Source organism: Pongo abelii, chromosome 23 (assembly GCF_028885655.2).
Source record: "Pongo abelii isolate AG06213 chromosome 23, NHGRI_mPonAbe1-v2.0_pri, whole genome shotgun sequence".
Taxonomy (NCBI): domain Eukaryota; kingdom Metazoa; phylum Chordata; class Mammalia; order Primates; family Hominidae; genus Pongo; species Pongo abelii.
In genome coordinates, this window is record NC_085929.1 from 25102408 (window position 1) to 25121758 (window position 19351).

General features: G+C 42.7%; 1 long non-coding RNA gene across 1 annotated transcript; it reads right to left on the reverse strand.

Annotated features, from left to right (window-relative positions):
• Window positions 1-987: 987 nt before the first annotated feature.
• On the reverse strand, window positions 988-19318 carry LOC103888928 (uncharacterized). Its single transcript, XR_008517564.2, has 4 exons — window positions 19101-19318; window positions 13224-13327; window positions 4660-4813; window positions 988-2262 (listed from the first exon to the last, which is right to left on the reverse strand). It is a non-coding gene; the product is annotated as an uncharacterized LOC103888928 (long non-coding RNA).
• Between the last annotated feature and the right edge of the window lie 33 nt (window positions 19319-19351).

Below are 19351 nucleotides of genomic sequence, written 5' to 3' on the forward strand. Positions count from 1 at the left end.
TTTTGGAGAACTGGCCAGACAAGCACTGAGATGCCATTTCCTGGAATACAGGGCCGTGTGATGTCCCGCCCAGCTGTCAGGCCCTTGGCACCATCTAGTTTGGGAGCTCATCCAGAAGTGGCCTCATTTACCCAAAGCAGCTGGTCTCCCTTCCAATCTGGTCCCATTTGAGAGATGCAACTGGGCCCTGTCTTCCAGGAAACCATTTCAGTGCCTGTCTTTCTTCCTGCACTGGCTGGCCTCTCTGAACTGTGAGAACTTGGGTTATGCAAGGCTCTGCCTGTCAACTGAGCATCATGAAGCAGCTCTCTTCTGTTCCAGTGAGGCCGACCAGACTCCAACACCCCTGCCCTGGGTCTGACCATTCTCCCCTTCACCCAGAAGTGACCTCCAACCCGATGCTGTGCCCTGTCTTCTGGCAGCTGCTCTGGGGAAGGGCATTTTGGCCCCAAGGGCTTAGCATGTCATTTTCTGTTTGTCTTTCCAGAGCTATTTGGGACAGCCCACGCGTTAGTCCATGTACTGCTTCTTTGGAAGGCAGTTGGGGCTTTCTTTCAGGGGTGGGTATAAAAGTTCTTGTGGCCGGGTGCAGTGGCTCATGCCTGTAATCCCAGCACTTTGGGAGGCCAAGACGGTCGGATCATGAGGCCAGGAGATCGAGACTATCCTGGCTAATGCGGTGAAACCCCATCTCCACTAAAAATACAAAAAAATTAGCCGGGCATGGTGGCAGGTGCCTGTAGTCCCAGCTACTCAGGAGGCTGAGGCAGGAGAACGGCATAAACCCAGGAGGCAGAGCTTGCAGTGAGCCGAGATCGCGCCACTGCACTCCAGCCTGGGTGACAGAGAAAGACTCCGTCTCAAAAAAAAAAAAAAAAAACATGAGAAAGAAAAAAAAGTTCTTTTGACATTTGTGTATGAAATCAGCCTTCACTACATGGATAGGACCAGCATGCTTCTGCAGCACGACTCTGCAATCTTACTACATTTTTTTTTTATTTTGTATTTTATTTATTCCTTCTGAGACAGAGTCTCACTCTGTCACCCAGGCTGAAGTGCAGTGGCGAGATCTTGGCTCACTGCAACCTCCACCTCCTGGGTTCAAGCAATTCTCCTGTCTCAGCCTCCCAAGTAGCTGGGACTACAGGCACATGTCAAAACGCCCGGCTAATTTTTGTATTTTTAGTAGAGATGGAGTTTTGCCATATTGGTCAGGCTGGTCTCAAACTCCTGACCTCAGGTGACTGACCTGTCTTAGCCTCCCAAAGTGCTAGGATTACAGGTGTACATTTATTTATTTATTTGAGACGGAGTATTGCTCTGTATTTATTAATAATTAAGAACACAGAAGAGGCAAGAAATCTGTGACAGATATGAAAGGCAAAAGTAATCAGACTGGGAGAAATAACTGTATACGGAGGCCAAAAATGGAAAAAGATGGCATAACTCTTTTTTTTTTTTTTTTTTTTTTTTGAGGCTCTGTCACCCAGGCTAGAGTGCAGTTGTGCCATCACAGATCACGGCAACTCTACCTCCCAGGCTCAGGTGATCCTCCCACCTCAGCCTCCCCAGTAGCTAGGACTACAAGCACACGCCACCATACCCAGCTAATTTTTGTATTTTTTGTAGAGACGGGGTTTCACCACATTGGGCATGTTGCCCAAGCTGGTCTTGAACTCCTAGGCTCCAGTGATCCGCCCACCTTGGCCTCCCAAAGTGCTGGGATTACAGGCGTGCACCATCGCACCTGGCTGGGGTAACTTTTTTCCCCAACATTAATTCCTTTCCCTAGTTCTGTAAGTGGTACCGCATCCTTATCTAAATCAGAAATCCTTACAAAAGAGAAAGTCTGTTCATGTTTGAAAGATAAAAGAAGAAAAATTCCTCTCTGGATTACTGTAATGAGTAGACAGAATAATCTGAGGTAAAGACAAGTGAATTGATACACGGAAATCAAACAGTCTTAGGAAAGTAACTAGAGGAGGTAAAGGTAGAGCAGATGAACTGAAGAATAAGGATGTTGTTATAGGCTGAACTGTGCCCCCGCAAAACACACAAAATTAATATGTTGAAGCCCTAACCCCAAAACCTCAAATGTGACTGCACCTGGAGACAGGATAATGAAGTTAAAGAGGTAATTAAGGTAAGATGAAGTCATTAGGGTGGGCCCTAATCCAACGCGACTGGTGTTCTTGTAAGAGGAGGAGATGAGGACACACACACAGAGGGACGAACCAGTGAAGACACAGAGAAGGCAGCCATCTGCAAGACAAAAAAGATATCTCAGGAGAAAGTAAATCTGCTAACACCCCCATCTCAGTCTGGCCTCCAGATTTGAGAAAATAAATTTCTGTGGTTTAAGCCATCCAGTCTGTGGTATTTTGTTATGACATCCCCAGCAAAATAAAATAAACGTACAAAGCCATACTGGGGCAGCTAATCCAGAGAGGTGATAACTGAATCCTGAGGTCAGGTAGCATCAGTCAGCAAGAAACTAAGTATACAAACACATGGAATCTCTCCCAGTACAATTCTAAAGGCAGGAAACAGGAAGACATGCAAATGGCAAGAGTATTTAATTTCCTTCCTACCACATAAGCTACAATGTTAAATGTGGTGATGACCCCAGGCTTGGGAGTAAAGACCTTGCCTCACCACCGGCCTTGTGGCCTTGTCAAAATAGGTCCCCAATAAATATTTACTGAGCAAATGAATGCATGGCCTTGGCCAAGACACTTAAGCTTTCTCATCTCTAAAATGAAGATACTAGTTCTCACAGGGCTACAGTGAGGATAAAATGAAATCATGCCTGTAAATCACAAAGCAAAGACTTCAATATTCCTTCTTGTTAATCACACCTATTATCATTAACAGGGGGGCCCAATCTGAAATGGAAGGAAGAATCTGCATAAAGCCAAAGCAAAAATGAAGACAGTAGGTAATCCTGGCCTAGAAAAGTCTAATACACACAAGAGGGGCTAAGAGCCTAAATTACGATGACAGAAAAGGATCTGATGTAATTTTTACAATTTGCCTTCATAAGCTTTATTACAAACACTTGATCTTATGTTTACTAGAAGTTTTAAAGTTCTTTTTCTATAAATGTAAGAAGTAAAATATGAGAGCATTACTCCTTGGACTGTAGGATAAATTAATTTATCAACTCCATCGAATCTAGAAACAAATACCTGTTACTGAATGAAGAAAGATGGCAGAATTAGAATGAATGGATCTAGGCACTGATCATCAGAGGCTTCTAACATCATTTGAAGAGGGACAATCAGAAACTATGTGTTTCCTGATGGGTGGACACACCACCACCTATGAAGGAGTCTTGTATTTTGGTTGTTTTGTTTTCAAAATAGGGGGACAGGGGACCTGAATCTGTCCCATAAGGCTCCAATGCCATTTACAATAAATACAGAGAATAAAGGGTGATGGGCAAAAACATCATGGAGATATTGCGATATAAAAAATCCACATACTCAGAACTCTACAGCTCATATGACCAGCTTCCACAAAAATTAAACTACAAGAATCAGGATAAACCCATAGATTTTAAAAAAGAAGATTTAAGAGAGACATCAGCCAATTATATATGGACCTACATGAGTCCTGATCCAAATATAAAAATAGACAGTAAATAAAACAAAAATATTTATAAGACTGTTAGAAATTTAAATACTTATTGAATAAGTTATGATTTAAGGAATGATTATCAGTTATTTCAAGGACTGATAATGGTATTATGATTATATTTTTAAAACAATCCTCTGGCCGGGTGCGGTGGCTCATGCCTGTAATACCAGCACTTTGGGAGGCTGAGGCGGGCGGATCACGAGGTCAGGAGATCGAGACCATCCTTGCTAACACGGTGAAACTCTGTCTCTACTAAAAATACAAAAAAACTAGGTGGGCTTGGTGATGGGCACCTGTAGTCCTAGCTACTTGGGAGGCTGAGGCAGGAGAATGGCATCAACCCAGGAGGTGAAGCTTGCAGTTAGCCGAGATCGTGCCATTGCACTCCAGTCTGGGTGACAGAGCAAGACTCCATCTCAAAAAAAAAAAAAAATCCTTCTCCTAGGCCCGGTGTGGTGGCTCATGCCTGTAATCCCAACACTTTGGGAGGCCGAGGCACGCAGATCATGAGGTCAGGAGTTCGAGACCAGCCTGACCAACATGGTGAAACCCCATCTTTACTAAAAATACAAAAATTAGCCAGGCATGGTGGCGCATGCCTGTAATCCCAGCTACTCAGGAGGCTGAGGCAGGAGAATCACTTGAACCTGGGAGGCGAAGGTTGTGGTGAGCCAAGATCGGGCCATTGCACTTCAGCCTGTGTGACTAAGACTCCGTCTCAAAAAAAAAAAAAAAAAAAAAAAAAAGAATCTTTCTCTTTCCAAGATAATAAAGTATTTATGGATGAAATGATATGATGTGCAGAATCTGCTTCAAAATAATGAGGGAACAGTGGGTATCAGGAGTTACAACTGGCTGTGAGTTGATAACGGTGATGAGCGTATTGGGTTGAAATATCAATCCATCTACTTTTGTATGTCTAAAATTTCCTATAATTAGATGGAACACTGTAAACACCAATGCATCCTGCCTATTCAAACAAAAAAGCAGTTGAAGTCTCAGACTGAATGTCACCAATACCTGTGCTAATCTTGGATTTGTTCTCCACGGTGGTCATGGCAGGGGCAGATGCTGAAGGTGCTGCAGATGGGCAGGTGCTTTTCTTTCCTTTAACACCATTAGTCACCGTTACCCCTCCGGCCATTCCAGCTAAAAGGTCATCACTGCTCTTGGTCTAGAAGCAACAGAAAATAAAAACAAATTTACTAGATCAAGCAAGATTAGATATTTTGGGACTCAACAAAGCTCATGACTTTTATACTAAGTTCAAGAGCCCTATTACCAAAACTATCTGACAGGTAGTAAGCAGCACACCATACTGTGCTACAGAAACAGAACTTCTTTATAGGTTTATAAACAATCACTTACTTCTTTTTAAAATAATAAAATCGTACATGTAATCAAAGACTTTATGGAAGCCTGCTATGTGTCCACATATGCCAGATTCAGATGATGGGGGATAGCACATGATATCTTGGGAAAGTCCTATAATGCCACAGGAAGTGTCATCTTGCAATTTCTAGAAAGAAATATCATTGAGAGTCAAATAATCTTCACTGCTCTAAAGTGATTCCATGATGAGGCCAGTATCTAAAAGAATTTATTCTGAAATTTATCTTTTTTACCTTATAATTCTGTAGTAATCAAATTTTAGTCACAATTGAAAGGAGATATTTTCTAAAACATGCATAATATATTAATAAAAAACTAGAGACTTTACAGTTTGAGAAAGGGTTCTGCTGTCTAAATGATCGTTATTACGTGAGAAAGACTATGCACTATTTATATTTTATAAAGGCAATTTAAAAACCATGAGCCTTAAAAAAACACTATGGATAATAAATCGGCTGTAAATTTATTATTCTAAAAAGTAGTGAAGAAACGTTTTTACTTCTCCTAGAAATGAAGGGAACACAGAGCAGTTAAAGATATGTGGGGGAAAAAAAGAGAAAAACTACTTTTTAACAAAAGAACCCAAAAGTTTTCTCTCTTTGGCATGAGTTAGCCAACTGATTTACACTATCTTCTATCTGGAACCATGCCCTCTCTCGGATAATCAAACGGAATTCATTTCTACTAGTTAAGATACTTCATAAGTAACTAATCTCTAAAGTGTCTTCCAGTTCTAAATGTCAGTGACTCCATATGGAGCATATTTCTGTTATTCAATTATCAAAGTTCTAATACAGTACCATTAGGTTAAAAAGAGGCAGAAAAGGCTGGGCACAGTGTCTCATGCTTGTAATCTTAGCATTCTGGGAGGCCGAGGTGGATCACTTGAGCCCAGGAGTTCAACACCAGCCTGGGCAACATAGGGAGATTCCATTTCTACAAAAAATTTAAAAACTAATTACCTGGGCAAAGTGGCACATGCCTGTAGTCCCAGTTATTGGGAAGGTTGAAGTGAGAGGATCGCTTGAGCCCAGGAGGTCAAAGCTGCACTGAGCTGTGATCACGCCACTGTACTCCAGCCTAGGCAACAGAGTGAGACCCTGTCCCCACCCGCCGCCCAAAAAAAGAGGCAGAAAAAGGAATAAATATTTTCAATGAATTAAACAGAATTCAACTCTGGTAATTAAGGGCTGTTACATTATGAAATCTAGAATACATAAAAAGAGAGGGAAATACTGCATTAATTTCAAGGACTGTTCATATTCTTTTTTTTTTTTTTTTTTTTGAGACAAAGTCTCACTCTGTCACTGAGGCTGGAGTGCACTGGCATGATCTCGGCTCACTGCAATCTCCACCTCCCGGGTACAAGTGATTCTCCCACTTCAGCCTCCTGAGTTGCTAGGACTACAGGCATGCGCCACCACGCTCAGCTAATTTTTATATTCTTAGTAGAGATGGGGTATTGCCATGTTGGCCAAGCTGGTCTCGAACTCCTGGCCTTCAAGTGATCTGCCCACCTCGGCCTCCCAAACTGCTGGGATTACAAGTGTGAGCCACCATGCCTGGGCCTGTTCATACTTTTAAGACTTGTTTCTGTTCACAAAAACTGGCCATCAACTATGATGCCGAAGTCACACAATGAAAGTCATGCCACTTTCCTGCCAATTTGTCCCTCCTCTATTAGCCAGTAAATAAACTCAACACATTCTTATATTTTCAGTTTTGTTTTGTATCCTGCTAATAAAAGTAAAATTATCTTTGAACTAATCTTTCTTCCTCCATAAGTTAAATTCTTCCATTTGATAATAATTACATTGAAAACCACCCTACATTGTCATGTCAAAGTGGACTACTCATCACACTTCTCTGGTTACAATTTGCCTTTGGCTAATGACAAAGTTAAATATACATAAGGGCACCAAATCATAAACTTTGCACTTATAATAATTAAGACAGTATAGCGCTGGAACAAGAATAAACTAGTGAAACAGAGTCCATAAGGAAACTGCATATTTATAGACACTTGATTTATAACCAAGGCAGCAAGGGAGAAAACAAGAGTTTTGCAGAAAATGGTGCTAGGTCAAGTGCATACACCAAGGGGGCAAAAATAAATGCTGAGACCTATTTCACACCGTATCAAACATAAAGTCCAAGGTTTTCTAACTATGATTTTAAATCTAAAATTGTAAAACAAAGACTTGATCGATGTGACTACATAAAAATTAAAATCTTAAAAATAAAAAATCCTTTTAATTAAAAAAAGTTAAAATGTTTTGTACGACCAAAAAACCATCATAAATAGAATTTTAAAACGTAAAAAACTGGGAAAGTCTATTTGCAATATCTCACAAACAAATGGTTAAGGTCCCTAACACAGAATGCTTTAAAATTGAGGGGGAAAAGACCAAAAAAAGACAGAAAAATGAACAAAATGAATGAATCACACCATCAGTTTACACACACATACACACAGAGAGAGAGAGAGAGAGAGAGAATGATGATCAACCTAACTCATAATGAGAGAAATGCAAATTAAGCAGCACTTGTCACCTGACAGATTGGTACACATGCTCTTTTGGGAGGAATATGGGGAAACAGGCACTCTCCTTAGTTGCTGACGGGATGCACCTTGACATAAGCCTTATGAAAGGAATCATGCAATATCTAACAAAGTTACACATGTATTTACCTTCTCCCCAGCAACTTCACTTCTAGGAATTTAACCTGAAGATACACCTCCAATAATACAAAAATACATATGCACATGGCTAATTATTCACTGCAGCATTGTTTTTTATTGCAAAATACTGGTACGCCTTAAATGCCTATATATATGCAGGAAAGCATATGAAGTACACTTTAGTGAATACAATGAGGTATTAAACAGCAACAAAAAATAAGAAAGACTGCTACCAATTGGTATGGAGAGAGATTTCTAGAGTACATTAAGTGAAAAGATTAACAGAGTGCAAAAGAATATATTTTGCCACCTTGTGTAAAAAAGGAAGTAAAAAATGTGTATTTGCTCATTTATGCAAAAAGAAACATGAGAAGAATAAACAAAAACTAAATTGCCTGTTAACCTCTGGGATGGGTGGGAACTGCGTAAGAGGGAACAGGGGAGGGGAGGGGCACTTTTCTGAACATATCTTCTCATATAGTTCTGACTCGTGGAGCCATGTTAGTGTTTCATATGCTGAAAATAAACAAATAAATAAAATTTAAATAAAGATAGGAGAAACCTAAAATGGAATAGGATAGGAACAAACAGACTAACCGTATTTCAAATGAACAACACGACCCAAGTATTTTTTCAACACGGTAGTATTTTGACCATAAATCCTCAAACTCTCAAGCCAAAGACAAAAGTATGCAAATATTGAACTTCAGGCCGGTCCCAGTGGCTCACGCCTGTAATCCCAGCACTTTGGGAGGACGAGGTGGGTAGATCATGAGGTCAGGAGTTCAAGACCAGCCTGGCCAACACAGTGAAACCCCATCTCTACTAAAAATACAAAAAATTAGCCGGGCATGGTGGCACATGCCTGTAATCCCAGCTACTTGGAAGGCTGAGGCATGAAAATCGCTTGAACCCAGGAGGCAGAGGTTGCACTGAGCCGAGATGGTGCCACAGCCTGGGCGACAGGGCGAGACTCCGTCTCCAAAAAAATAAAAATTAAAATTAAAAAAACCCAAAAAACAAAAGAAAAGAAAACTATAGAGACTCTAGCAAGCAAAGAGGTAGTCCTCCATCACTGGGAGGCCCAAGCAGAACAGCCTATGAAGGAGGGGGCATAGCAGAGCTTTACCTTGAACACCTCAACTCATCAGGTGTCTTGATCTGTTGAGTTAGCACACAAAATGAAGTGGCAACATCTGCTGGCTTAACACTCAGGGATTACTACCTTCCTTGCGTGCCATTTGGAAACAGATATTTTTGTTTGTTTGTTTGTTTGTTTTGAAATGGGGTCTCACTCTGTCACCCAGGTTGGAGCACAGTGGTGCAATCACAACTCACTGCAGCCTCAATCTGCTAGACTCAAGGGATCCTCCCACCTCAGCCTCCTGAGTAGCTGGGATCACAGGCGAGTGCCACCATGCCTAATTTTTTTTTTTTTTTTAAATTTTTAGTAGAGATGAGGTCTCACTATGTTGCCCAGGATGGTCTTGAACTCCTGGTCTTGAACTCGAAGCAGTCCTCCCTCCTTGGCCTCCCAAAGTGCTGGGATTACAGGTGTGAGCCACTACACCCAGCCTGGAAGTAAAAAAATGAATCTCTGTAACTGAAGTCCCAAATAGGAAACCCTGAGCTTTTGAGGATACATAATTTTTTCATCTCCTCCAATTTAAAGTGGCAAATGAGGATGGTCATGGTGGCTCTGGCCTGTAATCCCAGCACTTTGGGAGGCCAAGGTCAGGAGTTCGAAACCAGCCTGGTCAACATGGTGAAACCCCCATCTCTACCAAAAAATTTAAAAATTAGCTGGGTGTGGTGGCGCTTGCCTGTGATCCCAGCTACTCAGGAGGCTGAGGCAGGTGAATCACTTGAACCTAGGAGGCAGAGGCTGCAGTGAGCCGAGATTGTGCCACTGAACTCCAGCCTGGGCAACAGAGTGAGATTCCATCTCAAAAAATAAATAAATAAAGTGGCAAATGAGAGAGGAAGCAGGTTTTGGAAGTGTGTAGATGCCTCAAAGGTCAGCATTTGATCTTACTGCCTATGAGTTCCCAGTAAAAGCAAAACATGTGAAAGGACTCTGAGGCACAAAAATACAGTTGGATGGTCCTGGGCAGGCAAGAGGAAAGTTGAGTAAATGTGTGTCTAAAACGTGCATTTCTAGGCTGGGCACAGTGGCTTACACATATAATCCTAGCACTTTAGGAGACCGAGGCAGGAGAATCACTTGAGCCCAGGAGTGTGAGATCAGCTTGGGCAACATAGTGAGACCCTGTCTCTACAAAAATAAAAATTAGCTGTGGTGATGAGTACCTGTAGTCCCAACTACTCAGGATGCTGAGGCAGGAAAATCACTTGAGCTCAGGAGGTGGAGGCTGCAGTGAGCTGTGATTGCACCATTGTTGCCCTCCAGCCTGGGCAACAGAGCAAGATGTGTTTCTAAAATAATAATAATAATAATAATAATAATAATATAATAAAATGTGCATTTCTAACTTCATTTCAAAGTTAAGGCCAGGTGCAGTGGCTCATGCCTGTAATCCCAGCATTTGGGAGGCCGAGGCAAGAGGATCACTTGAGCCCGGGAATTTGAGACCAGCCTGTGCAAAATAGTGAGACCCTGTCTCTAAATAAAAATAAAATAAAAAGTAAACAAAGTCAAATTTTTTTAAAAAATGGGAACAAAGGCCGGGCACAGTGGCTCATGCCTATAATCCTAGCACTTTGGGAGGCTGAGGCTGGTGGATCATGAGGTCAGGAGTGCAAGACCAGCCTGGCCAAGATGGTGAAACCCCGTCTCTACTAAAAATACAAAAAATTAGCCAGACGTGATGGCACGTGCCTATAATCCCAGCTACTGCAGAGGCTGAGGCAGAGAATAGCTTAAACCTGGAGGGGCAGAGGTTGCAGTGAGCCGAGATCATGCCACTGCACTCCAGCCTGGGCAACAGAGTGAGACTCCGTCTCAAAAAAAAAAAAAAAACAGAACAGAAACGTTTAACTGCATACCTCTAGGCCTAACAGAGTAGGGGTTAGCACAGGCGCAACCAGGTTGCATATCTATATACAATCTGCCCTGGCAGGAAGGACATCCTTTTCTTCCAGGCTTAACCACTCTAGGTGACCCAGATTATTTTAAATTATAGTGTCAACAATTTAAAGCAGGTTTTACTGTAAGGCACAATCTCAATAATCAATAGGGCAATATAATAAACACATAAAAGCTCAGGGAGAAAACAAGACTCTTGAATGGGCCTGGAAGTTTTGCCATGTCCCCCAAAGTACGCTCAGTTGCATCCTTCAGAACCTTTCATCACATACACATATACCTCCCTCATCCTTTTGTGAAGAGTGTCTATTAATCACTAATTAAGAGGATTTAGAGAAAATTTATAAACGGACAAACTTTGCTACCAAGGACTGACACATTTACTTTTCTAGCTCATCAGTTTATGTCCTAGAAAAACTCCAGATCCACATTGACCAGCTGTTTCCTATTTTTCATTTTACGATGGTGTTTCCACTTTCACCGGCAAAGTGAGTAATAGTAATACCGACTACAGTAATTTAAGTAAGCCATTTAGAGTAATTTTGTCTTTAGTACTTTATTTACACTAAGAAAGCTGCCAACGATTCAAGCTGCACTCACTGGTGAAACCCTATGCTATATATGTAATTAATTTATTTCCTCAATTCTTACCTTCCTCCACCCCCTCCATTGGAAAATAAACTCTTAAGAATGCAAAAGCTTTCGTGTGTTTTTGTTCAATACTTAGAGCAGTGCCTGGTATCTAACAGTCAATATCTGCTAACTTTGATGAATGAATGGTATATTTATATTATGCAATATTACTATGCAGCCATGAAACACAACGAGTTAGAGGGTTACCAGCTAATTTAATGGAATTTCCAGAAGTATGAAGTCAAGAAAACAAGAAGAAAACTGTCAAAAATATCATCCCGCTTTTTTTTCCCTTGAAATGGAGTCTTCCTCTGACACCCAGGCTACAGTATAGTGCTGCCATCATGACTCACTGCAACCTCAGACTTCTGGGCTCAGGGAATCCTTCCACCTCAGCCTCCCAAGTAGCTGGGACTACAGGTGTGTGCCACAACGCCCAGCTAATTTACTTTAAATTATTTTTTGTAGAGACAGGGTCTCCCTATGTTGCCCAGGCTGGTCTCAAACTACTAGGCTCAAGAGATCCTCCCACCTCAACTTCCCAAAGTGTTGGGATTACAGGTGTGAGCCACTGTGCCCAGCCTAATCCCACTTTTTAAAAAGTATACCCCCAAATCCATACACTGGTGAGGAAGTGGAGAACGTGGAATCCTCATACACAGAATGTAAAATGGTACAGCTCTGGAAAACATTTTAGCAGTTTCTCAAAATGTTTAACATAGCTACTACACGACCCAGCAATTCAACTCCCAGATATACACCTAAGAGAACTGAAAGGATATGTCCACACAAAAATTTGCAGAGGAACTTGTACACACTTGTTCACAGTAGCATTATTCATAATAGCCCAAAGTGGCAAAAATGCTAATATTCATCAACTGATGGACAAATAAAGTATGAACTATCATTCAGCCATATAAGAAATGAAGTGCTAATACATGCTACAACAGGGATAGACCTTGATAACATTTTGCTAAATGAAAAAAGCCAAACAAAAGGTCACATGTTGTATGATTCCATTTACATAAAAATACCTAGACTAGGCAAATCCATAGAGACACAAAGATCAGTGACTGCCCAGAGCCAGAGGGAGTGGTGAATGTGAAATGACTACTAATGAGTACAGACTTCTTTTTGAGGTATTGAACATGTTATGGAATCAGATGGTGGTGATCAATGCATAACTTTGTGAATATACCAAAAACCACATGAAAGGTACACTTTAAAAGCCTGAATTTTAAGGTATGTGAATTATATCTCCATAAACCTACGATTTTGTTAATATACGCTTATTTGCAAATGAATACATGGATAATGAGGAATAATATGAAAGGTTAATGACAACCTTGGTGATAGGGTACAGGAGACTGGGAGAGGAAGATGTGTTGAGGTAGAAGATGACAAAAAATAAAAGACTAAAACAATAATCCAGGGCCAGAGGCCATGAGTTGGGAGATGGAGCAAGACGAATTGTACAAAGAAACGAGCATAAATCATAAAAAGGAGGGAACTAGGGTTGAAAAATCCAGCAAGTAGTTTGTAATGGGGGAGACGAAGCAAACCTAAGTAACTGCAGTGATTCAACGGAATTTGCAGAAAATGCAGAAGGGCGAGAAAAACAATGAAAAGATGGATCAGAAGATTTAAAATTGGCTCTACCCCACCAAAGTTTTAAAAAGCAAGCAAGAAGAAAATTCAGTTGCTCCTGGGCAAGAATTCTTGGGCCCAGTGGGGTAGAACCAAACCATGATAAGGAGACACCAGTGTTTTGTAAGCAAGAGAATATATTAAAGAGAGAAAAGGGGCATTTATTGGGAGAAAAGGTCTCACTGTGATTGTTCTGGAATAAAGTAGCCCCATCAGACTGCCTCAGGAACTCATGGTGGAAGAGGTGCCACTGGAAAATGGCTTAGTCGGGATCTTCCCCAAGAACACTAGAAGAGAGAGAGGAAGAATAGAACAGCTTTAAATTTTAGCAGATATTTCTTTTTCTTACTTAAAATAAACGTTATTGACCTAATATTTTTGAGACTGGGCTCTTGCAATGCTGCCCAAGCTGAACTCAAACTCCTAGGCTCAAGAGATTCTCCCACTTCAGCCTCCTGAAAAGCTGGCACTACAGGTGTGCACCACTGGGCCCAGTATAATGGCAATTTCTTGACAAATCTTGACAATGCCACCAGTATGTTTTTCTTTAGAGACAGAGTCTCTCTTTGTAGCCCAGGCTGGAGAACAGTGGTGTGATCCTAGCTCACTGCAGCCTCAAACACCTGGACTCAGGAGATCCCCCTGCCTCAGCCTCTCAAGTAGCTGAGACTACAGGTGCACACCACCACACCTGGCTAATTTTATTTTATTTTTTTATTATACTTTAAGTTCTAGGGTACATATACCTGACTAATTATAAAATGTTTATTTGTACAGACAGGGTCTCGTTATGTTGCCCAGGCTGGTCTCGAACTCTCGGCCTCAAGCAATCCTCTCCTCTTCACCTCCCAAAGCCCTGAAATATGCCCACATCCAGCCTGCCACCAGTTTCTTTGCATACTTCTTTCCTAGGCTTGACCAAGACCTTTACTTTCTTCTGTGTACAGCTCAGCATTAAAAAAAAAAAAAAAAGTTTAGGCTGGGCACAATGGGTCACGCCTGTAATCCCAACACTTAGGGTGGCCAAGGCGGGAGGTTTGCTTGAACCCAGGAGTTCCACACCAGCCTAGGCAAGATGGCAAGACCACATCTCTCCAAAACAATTTTTGTAAAATTAGCCAGGTGTGCTGGTGCGGGCCTGCAGTCTCAGGTAGTGAGAAGACTAAGGCAAGAGGAACGCTTGAACCCAGGAGTTCAAGGCTACGGTGAGTTGTGATCACCTCTCCAGCCTGGGTGATAGGGTGAGACCCAGTCTCTGAAAACAATTAAAAATTTAAAAAGTTGAATAATGAGTCTTCTTTTTAGAGGCAATGCATTTTTCCTCTTTAACTTTTTGTTTTCCTTAGGCTATATGCACAATAGACAAAGTTGAAATTTAATCTTAATCTCTTAAACCCTTACTGTCCAAACACATCAAACTCAAAAAAAAAAAAACAAAAAAAAAAAACAAAAAAAGGTGAAAGGTGTACAAGAGAAAAAAGGGAAGTAATCTGTGCCAAATGTACATTCCTTCCACAATTTGGGACAAAAATGATGCCTACCTGGTCTCTGGGTGCCAAAATAAGACATCAGAGACACTCCCCTCCTTCAAGAAATAAAATTGGAATCAGACTACTAAGATACAATTAAACAGACTTTGAAAGTTGGTATGCACTACTGGGAGGTGTCTCACAGCTGGCAGGGTCAATTGCAACTAGAATAAAGGCTCCTAAGGGCAGAAACTAAGTGGCTCACTTCCTCTGTAACACTGCCGTGCCCAGCACTGTACCAGCACCCCAGCAGAGTCAACAACTTTCCATCAAGCCACACACTTACGGTCTCATCATCCAGTGGAGGCCGCAGACGAGACATAGTGTGCCAAATCCCAAACGCACAGGGTGCCAGACAAGTTTGCAGGAGGCAGGAGGACTAGGGAAGCCTTCCAGGCAAGGTGATGCCTGAGCTGAGTTGTTTTTCTTTTGAGTTTGGAACATTAATTTAATCAGAGGAAAACAAGGGACATGAAAAGGGCAAGGAAATAAGAAAATGAGCTGAGTTTTGAAGGCAATCATCAGATGAAGTGAGAGAAGAATATTCCAGCAGAGGGAGACAAGGAGACTGCAGAGATTTTAAGGGGCCAAGAGCTGTTCGGTGCAGCTCAGTGAAGCACCTAAACAGAGGTGAGGGAAGGAGAACAGGGGTCAAAGCCCAGTATTGAAGTGTTCTGGATACCAAGCTAAGGAGACCTTATTAGGAAGGTAGTGGGGCTGTTGAAGGGTTTAAATGGGAGAGTGATTTTGAACAGATTAATAGTTTGGAAAGATACAGGCAGAAGTAAACCTCTGGATTTAACCAAAAAATAAAGGACAGAACCACAATGAAGATGTTGGAAAAAATCAGGAAAAACACTGTTAAAAGATATTCACTCTCTTCTCTTATTTACAGATTTCCTTTATGGAATTACCAAATTATTCTTTGAAAATAGAGAACTCAGAAGTGGCTGAGAGCAGTCAGTCAGTCAGTCTTCAGAATGTAAAAACTACTATTCTGAAGAAGTAGATATTACATTATTAATTTCATTTCAAGATGCTTTAAAAATGTGCCTTTTGATACACTGCAGGATTTTTAAGAGTATGTCACAATAACTCTAAATCTTACTTGAAATTAACAGAAGAAGAGCACTATAAATTTTAAAGGCTTCACAGACACAGGGATCATCTGTTATGTTCACTTTGGAACAGATCATAACTGTCCCTCCCCCTCAACATACCCCAAATACATTGTTTAAGGCTACTTTCTTAAGGGTCATGTTATTTCACAGTAAAAGACTGAGGTCACAATGATTTCTGAGCTGAAGGAAAACCCCATGGGGGTTCTTTACCTCGCAGCTAGTCTATTCAATACTAACAATTCCAACCACCAGAAGGAATTTCCCTGCCTAGGCTTATTTGTTGGCACAATACAAAAAAAATCTCCTGGGGCCCGGTGAGGTGGCTAGTATCTGTAATCCCAGCACTTTGGGAGGCCAAGGCAGGCGGATCACCTGAGGTCGGGAGTTCCAGACCAGCCTGACCAACATGGAGAAACCCTGTCTCTACTAAAAATACAAAATCAGCCAGGGGTGGTGGCACATGCCTGTAATCCCAGCTACCTGGGAGGCTGAGGCAGGAGAATCGCTTGAACCTGGGAGGCGGAGGTTGCAGTGAGCCAAGATCATGCCATTAGACTCCAGCCTGGGCAACAAGAGCAAAACTCTGTCTCAAAACAAAATATCTCCTGACATTTTATATCTAATAAGAAAAGATCTATTTAACAATGATCAGAATAGGAACATCTTTAATGCCACACAAATTTAACAGCTTTCTCAGTGGATTTCTCAGTAGACTGTGACAAATGACCTCAAAATAAACTCATATTTACTCTTAAGAAATATTCTATATTTGAATCTTCTTAACAGCAAAAGCCCCAGGAACTTTTTCCTGAACTCCCTAACAACAGCAGCAAAACAAGAGATTCTCGGTTCTCTTTGTTTTTACAAATCACAGTAACTACCCTTGAATTTACTATTTACGTTTACCATATATCACCATTTACTATCACCATCATTTCATAAGAGATGCTTTATTTTAACACCAAGAAAGCAGAACTTTTTTAAAGAAAGGATAGTCCTTCAATTGAATAAATTGAATTGTATAAAAGACTCCCAATATTGTCCTTTTTTTCGTATTTCTGTTCCCTTACTGAGCTGAGCAGTTTGTGTAATACCACACACAGGTTAGTCATGTGATTTAAATATGTATATGATAGTAATTTTGATACTATCACTTAAGTCATTTGAAATATCAGATGCACTGCGTGTCAAGTCAATTATAGAGAACCACTGCTTCAGAGAAATCACATCTGAGGAGGAAACACCGCAGATACACCCCCTAAAAGTTCACCTTTGAAACAGAAATTTTGATACAAACTTCACTTTAACTACAACTGTAATTGTAATTATTACAGTTATTCTCCACTCACTAGATACTGTACTTGACACTCAACGTTATTTGGTTGGCTACCAACGTGCACCAGTGATAAAGCTTTCCTATGGCACAACATTCACTTTCTTACTGAAAATGTCAAGAAAACCCCTACACACCTGCAACCCTTAGGAAGCATTCTCCAGCTATCAAAAAAGTCACTGAGTCGGCTAAGCGACTCTGTGTGGTGTACACTAAATCAAAGGGGAAAAGGTGTTTTTATGGAGGAAAAAAATACTGGATCAGCCATTTATTCATAGAAACAATTTTACCCACAACAATACTTCTCCTTTCACTATACACCCTTCTATATTGGTTTGGTTATTTTACAACATACATGTATATTGTAATAGCTCTTTTTTTGTTTGTTTATTTTTGAGACAGAGTCTCACTCTGTCACCCAGGCTGGAGTGCGGCGCAGTGGCGAGACCTCGGTTCACTGCACCCTCCGCCTCCTAAGCAATTCTTCTGCCTCGGCCTCCCGAGTCACTGGGATCACAAGCGTGTGCCACCACGCCTGGCTAATTTTTATATTTTTTGTAGAGACCTGGTTTCACCATGTTGGCCAGGCTGGTATCGAACTCCTGACCTCAGGTGATCTGCCCGCCTCGGCCTCCCAAATTACTGAGATTACAGGCGTGAGCCAGGGTGCTCGGCCTTGTTATGTCTGGTTTTTGTTTTTTTGAGATGGAGCCTCGCTCTGTCGCCTAGGCTGGAGTACAGTGGCGCGAACTCGGCTCACTGCAACCTCCGCCTCCTGGGTTCAAGCGATCCTCCTGCCTCACCCTCCTGAGTAGCTGGGATTACAGGAGCGCAATTTTTGTATTTTTAGTAGAGACAGGGTGTCACCATGTTGGTCAGGCTGGTCTTGAATTCCTGACTTCAGGTGATCTGCCCGCCCCGGCCTCCCAAAGTGTCAGGATTACAGGCATGAGACACCGCGCCTGGCCTGGTTTTTAATTACGAAGAAAAAATTACTATAGTCCCTTTGGTATCACCCACATTGGCAAAATTGCAGTCCCCCTTCACTCCCCGAAGCCACCAGAAATGACTGCTGTTGTCTACAAAGCCTACAGCTCTGATTTCATCTCAAGATGTGTCCTACTGGGTGACAGCAAATGTCATTTTTTAAAGGCTTGTATCTGTTATAAGCTTGGGAAATATTATCAATGGCTTAAGAGGCTCTTTTGACAAAAGAAAACACTGTTCCCTGAAATCACCTGGGCTGTATTCATGGGAATCTTTCCCTCGCCCTTCGGGTACTTCGAACAAATGATCAAGGACATCAACAAATCACGGTTCCCTGCATTTGAATGATCACAGAATTTTTGCGTGTTCTGTAAATGGGCTAAAACTACTGGAAACTGATTTCTTTTCGTCATCTCCAGGGCAGCTTGCCCAACGTGCCATGACTATGATGTCTTAGACTTAACTACTTAAGGTAATACAATTACCAAATTCCTGGAAACGCAAAACGTCCTCAGACAGGTACCGGATTATTCACATCCAACCTGATGCAATTAACCACGTCTCAAAAAGAAAGGAGGTTCCGTCCGCCTGGGGTGCCGGCCACAGCAGAAGCAGCACCCGCAGCAGGCCCAGGGTCCGCCGCCTGTGGCCCCTGCTCCTCCGCGCTGCGCCCTCGGGGCCACCGAACAACGCTGTCCCCGCCCCAGGCAAGGGACCCGGGCGATGGGGCGGTAGCCCCAGCCTCTACCGGAGCACCGGAAAGGCAAGCACGAGGGTCGCACCCGGTCTGTCTGCACACAGACAAGCCGCAAGCGGGATCCCCAAACCAGCTGAACCCCAACATCAACGGACGAAGGCCCGTGGGCCTCGGCGGTGAAGCCTGCGGGTTGTCCCAGGAGCCCCGAAGCCCAGAACGAGGACGGCGCGGGAAGGGAAAGGCGCAGGTGCGGGACACACCGGAGGGGCCCAGGAGCAGGGACGATGCAGGCGCGAGGCCTGCTGGGACGCCCGGGCGCGGCCGTGCGGGCTGCGCTGAAGCGATAAACCAACCCACCAACGAACACTGCGGGAACCCGGCGGCGGCTCTTACCGCGGCACCGCATCGCTCCCTCGCAGGCTCCTCGTTTGAGCTGGGCGGTGAGCTCACCAGGTGGCTCAGCCGAGACCCGTTGAGTCCGGCCTCAGGGAAGCAGCCAACCCCGCGGTGCCGCTTGCCCGACCCGCCCAGCCTCCATCGCTGCCCCCGCCCTTGGCCAGCCCCTTCGCGCCCAGCAGGGCTGCGGCTGTCTGCGCAGGCGCCGTGGCCGTCTGCGCAGGCGCCATGGAGGCCCCGCCTACATT